Genomic DNA, 5,718 nt, shown 5'->3' with positions numbered 1-5,718 from the left:
AGAAGAATAAAAGGAAACCCCTTTTTGCTGAAAAAATGTCTATATTCGAATTCGGCCGGCAATACAATGTGTTTATTTTAATGGATTTTTGGTGCATATCATTCTGGAATAGTAAAAGGCAAGACGAAACTATTACAATGAATATTTTTTCGCTGTTTATTTGGAAAGTTTCACGTCTTGCGACATTCCAAAATGGATCGAATCCAATTCTTATTCAATGAAAAAAAAATTAGTCGTGATGTTGATGCTGTAGCCAAACGGTAAATCACGAGACAGTTTTAGCCTGAAGTGAAGTAGAAGACGAAGTGACATTTAATTTTCGTAACATTTTCTTAGCAAACGAACAGAAAAAAAAGATTCCATCACCTCTGGCGCAACAGACAAAACACAAATTGTTTTTTGACTGCACAAATGCTTTACTTGAAACGATACAACGATTTAAAATAACATTAGATGAACTTCATGGCGAAAACATCTGTCATTTTTATATCTTTACATTAAAGCGTATTTTGCGTTATACTTTCTGTATCTTTCCGCATTTCTCTCTCTCTCTCTCTCCCTTTCTCAGTTTCAGTTAAATGTATACCTTGGGATTATGCTAAAATAGTCACATGTACTGACATGATGGGAAAAAAGGTGAAAGTTTATGTACAAAATGACATTGTATAAAATGGAGGAAGTGCTGTCGTAAATATTTACGGATTTGATATCAAAGCGGCTGCATGGTACAAAATAAAAATAAACTCGCCAAACAATAAGGAAAAATGCGATGAACCGTTCAAAAAAGTGGTCAATATAAAATACGTGTGTCAGGTGTATGGATGTGTGCGTATTTGAAAATTTCCAAAGCACAACGGTAAAAACGGACACATGATAAGGCTGATGTGGAAAAAAGAACCCGATATTTTTCATTCATTTTAACTCTCAAACGTATTTTATTTTCTTTAGCTTCCATTTTTTTTGTACGAATATCATCGTCTTCTTCCCATTTTATTGCTGCCATTCATTCTTATTTTTCTTTATTTGGTTGCACAAAATGAGAACGAAACTATATTTGGCTGGTGTGCACAGTGTGCATCAATAAAAGCCAAAGGATACTTTTCATGTATCAATACTAATGCATCGATTTACATAGACACGTTTATATTCTCGTAATAAAAATCGATTAGGAAACATTCATGTTCAATAAGTGTGTCTATCTTTTCTTCGTCTCTCACAATATTTTCCATTGCTTCAAAAGTGTTTTCATTTGGCCCATAAAAATGGCAACGCATTTAACATTCAAATGCGATGATATTACGCATAAAAATAAATTACGGTTGAATTCATTGATTTCATTTGGGTCTTAATCTTTTTCACATTGATGCGAATTTCCTGCCTCATCGAACCGAATGGCCATTTTATTCAAATGAATACGATATATCGTATAAATACATACACATACATATGATGATAACCCTAGGGGATAACCGTGAATTGCAGATCGAATAATTTATAATAATAAACGCTATTTCTCTCTATTTTTCACTAATTCTGCTAGTATTTCTACTAGTTTGTTCTAATACTGCTATTTTTTGCTAATTTCTCTAGTACGTCAAAAATATTGCATACGTCAGATTGACAGCATGATCGAATAACTGAAATGTGTTTACGTAAATGTTTCAAGTTGACACTTTCAACGTGTATATTTGAAGCAGGCACTAGCCTATACGTTTTCAGTAAGAAATCTGTCATCAAATCTACATTTCCGATTGCAATTCGTAAATTGTAGTTAATACAGATGAAACGTGCTTGGTTACGTGCCATTGAATATATTTTTATTTAAAAATGAGAAAAAGCGTATTAAACTACATATTTTGATACATTTTAGTTCAATACTATTCAATTCGTTTGTTTTGTGAATTTTATTTTAATTAATTATTTCAATATATTCAAGAATAAATGCTTACTAAAGTATATACGTGTACAGTGCTAATTCTGCTATTTATTGCTAATTTTGCTATTTTCTTCATGTAAATTTCCCTATTTTTTGCTAATGTGCTAATTCTAATTCGCATGGATATCCCCTAGTGATAACCGGCATTTTAAATGCGTTTTGTTTTATAACCATATTTCGATTCATTTGATTGTCTTGCAAACCAAAGAGTTGAACGAGCTTTTGTATTCGCATTGGTTTCGATCCGATCGAATCGCTCAATATTACCTGCCATTTATTATATGTAGCATCATCTTGGAATCGATTTAGTAATCTCATTTGAATAAAATACTCTATCTTCATTCAGAACAATGGCGATAAAACCTACTTTATATCAGTACATAGGAACTAAAGACGATCTAAAGCTATAACGTTACAAATAGTATTATATGAATGGTTAGAATTTCCTTTTTACATTGATTTAGACATATTTGCTATATGTGGCATACTTGCAATGAAGAAATACACATACTAAACATGATTCAATTAGAAACTAATCAATTAATTCAAAACGACGACAATCAATTTTTCAATCTTTCGAGTTGCATATTATAAATTTGGCCCAGTTTTCGACTTTGCCTACGCGCTTATGCATCTATCGCTTCAAATTATCTTGCAATATATTCCATGTTTATTGTGTCGAAACTAGTTTCGATACGAATAATTCTCACTGTGTTCCAAGTTCCAGTTGTTGTTTTGTTCTCACATTAGATTTTATGTATGCTATGCATCGTTGCCTTCACACATGCCAAAACTAATATTTCCCATACTCTAACTCTATACTCCATCTGTCTCTTTTCATACAGCATTATCATCTTAAGTACACATAAAACATATTGATATTGTCTATAGTTTCGCATAAATATTTAAGTTACATCATTTAAAATGCAAAGTATATTAATTTCCGTATGCAAATTTTCGATTGTATCGCTTGAGACTTTGGGCGTTGAATGATTTTACCGTATATTATGCTTAACACACTTTGGATCTGATTATGATGTATCAACAGTGGTGATGTTGCTTCTCATTTCTTCACAAATAGCACATAAACTCCCCAAGTCTCAACATGTCAAATCTCAAAATTATGATTTTCATTGAGAGTTCAGCATTTTGTGTGGGTTGTACGGTTTCTGTTGATCATACGATAGCGTAGCTCGGTTGTCAAAACTTTGAAAAACATGTTTTACGTGTCGAAGATATGTAGTATAGAAGCTGAATGTTTGTTTTCAACTAACAAAAAGCCATACTAGTATTTATAACGCCAACCCGAATAATCCACATCCTTTCGCTTTGTTATTGGATGCATTTTGATAAAATGACAATGAATTTATTTACATTGATGATCTCAATGTATCGAACTACTGCATTTTCGAAATTATGATCATATTAACGATGACATATTTGTATTACCTATCAATTTAAAGTTTTCTTGCTTCTTACTGGTTTTGATTCGATAAAAACTTTGTCTATACGAATTTAAATTCGATCATTATTAATTGTTCGCATCACTGCATCTCGTGCAGTGATTCACAAGTTTGTGTTCCAATAGACTAAGGATTTTAATTTAATGCGGAAAATAGTATATGCAAAATTGAAAGCCAATTCCATGCTGTGTTAAAGAGTTGTACCCGAATTAGGTATGCGATATGACCAGATTTTATCATTAACAATAGAAAGTTATTTCAAATAAAATTTCATTTGATCGTTTTCGAATTGCATTGCACTAATTTGTATTTTCTTGCATTTGTGGCCTGCATTCAATTCGAGGAAAATTCTTTGTAAAATGTGTCATCACAACTAGGGGCAGAGCAGTACTAGAATAATAATTTTTGTTTAAAGTAATTTTAGGTTGTGAGTAGTAATCCATATTAATCCGCAGTAATACACACTTCTGTAAATTCTAACAGCAGTGCAATGACGTTTCATGTATACGTTGTGTATTACATTTGTTAGGAATAAAGCGATCGTCGTATATTGCGGATTGAAACAATTTATTCGATATTTATTAAATTAAATTCGATATTTTCCATTTTTTAACAATAAAATGTTTCATCCGAAATATACGGCGATCGCTTTATGCCTAACAAATGTAATACACAACGTACACATGAAACGTCTTTGCTCTGCTGTTAGAATTTACGTAAGTGTGTATTACTATGGATTAATATGGATTACTACTCACAACATAGAATTACTTTAAACAAAAATTATTATTCTAGTACTGCTCTGCCCCTAGCATCACAATCAAGAGAGAATTTTAAAAATGATTCAATGTGTTCATGACTATGAAATGGACCTGCAGGCAAGAAAAAAATAATTTGAATTTTCGCAAAACTAGTCGATGGTCTTGCAATGCAGCCACAATGTGTGTAATACGTTGTGCAAATATGTGTGAATTGATATGCAGAATTGCCGTCATTTCATCAAAATTGTTATCACTAGCTTACTGAGAACAATGTATTCTTCAATTAATTCACTTTGACTTCTCGAAAATGCGAATTTGGTTCATGGATCCAAGCAATATCAAGAACAAATTGAATATTTCAAGCAATTATTATCATTTGAAAAGTGATTTTCATTGTTCGCCATACTGTATGATAGCCACAAATGAATACATACATTTTGAATTCTGTAAATCCATTGAAGTTGATTTTTTAATTTCCATCTGCCAAATGGATAAATCCGTTGTGGTAACATTACATAATGGAATCTACCTCAGGGGGATGGTTTTATACATATTACAATAGAAAACCTAGATTTCGAACTTATATTATCATTATATTATTCGAACAACCTTGAAAATCATTTGTGATATCATGCTATTGCTTTCAAAATGGTTTTTGTTATCTAAAATGAATATCTCAATTGAATTACGGTGTCATTGAACAAAATGGTATCATCATCAATGGGGTGACAAGCAAAATGAAAATATTTTTCTATTATTATCAAATTGAATCCAAAGCTTGCGTTTTGGCAAAAATCCATCCATAATGAACGGATTGAGAATGAGAGAGAGAGAGAGAGATAAAGAGAGCACGCATTGAATGATATTGTGAATGAAAGTGATTCCAAAATCTCATATAATCCAGCCAATGAATTCCATCTATTTTCCATACCAATCTCCATATCTCTTTATCTATCGCTCACCTAAGCCGCTTTAATTAGTCATTTATGCAAAGCACAAACACACCCGATTATCAAATTAATTTTGGCTATAGCATAGATTTTGACCGAACACCGAAATGTATATATATGTAGCTTCAAACTATTTTTGATTTTCAACTGGGACTTTCTGAACTTCGACATAATCCTGTTATTTTATAGAATATACCATGAGAACCTATAAGTTTGTCACAACAAACTGAATATAAATCTTGTTGCAATGATGTTGTAAATGACAGACAATTTTTGTTAGTTTGACTGCGGTAAGCAGGTGTTTTGAAAGTAACCATTCAAGTATTTTATCGATTATTTTACGAACGAAGTGGCTCGTTAAGCGATAAATATCGCTTAAACGACTATATTTAAAAACCGATGTGTTTAAACACACCATTCTAGTTTTCACAATTAAAAAACTTTGTGCCGAACATTTTATGGTAAATTGAAAAAGCCGTGGTTTCTTATTCGGTTCGAATCACGGTAGAAAATGTAGTAGCACTTAAATGAAAAGATAAATCGTTTTTAATTAATGCAAATGACATGTTGATGACTTTTTGTTTCACTTTGAATTCCATAATGAGCGA

The sequence above is a fragment of the Contarinia nasturtii genome, unplaced genomic scaffold, assembly GCF_009176525.2.
Source record: "Contarinia nasturtii isolate CC-2019 unplaced genomic scaffold, AAFC_CNas_1.1 Cnas_scaffold_695, whole genome shotgun sequence".
NCBI lineage: Eukaryota > Metazoa > Arthropoda > Insecta > Diptera > Cecidomyiidae > Contarinia > Contarinia nasturtii.
Note: the sequence above shows the minus strand (reverse complement) of the source record.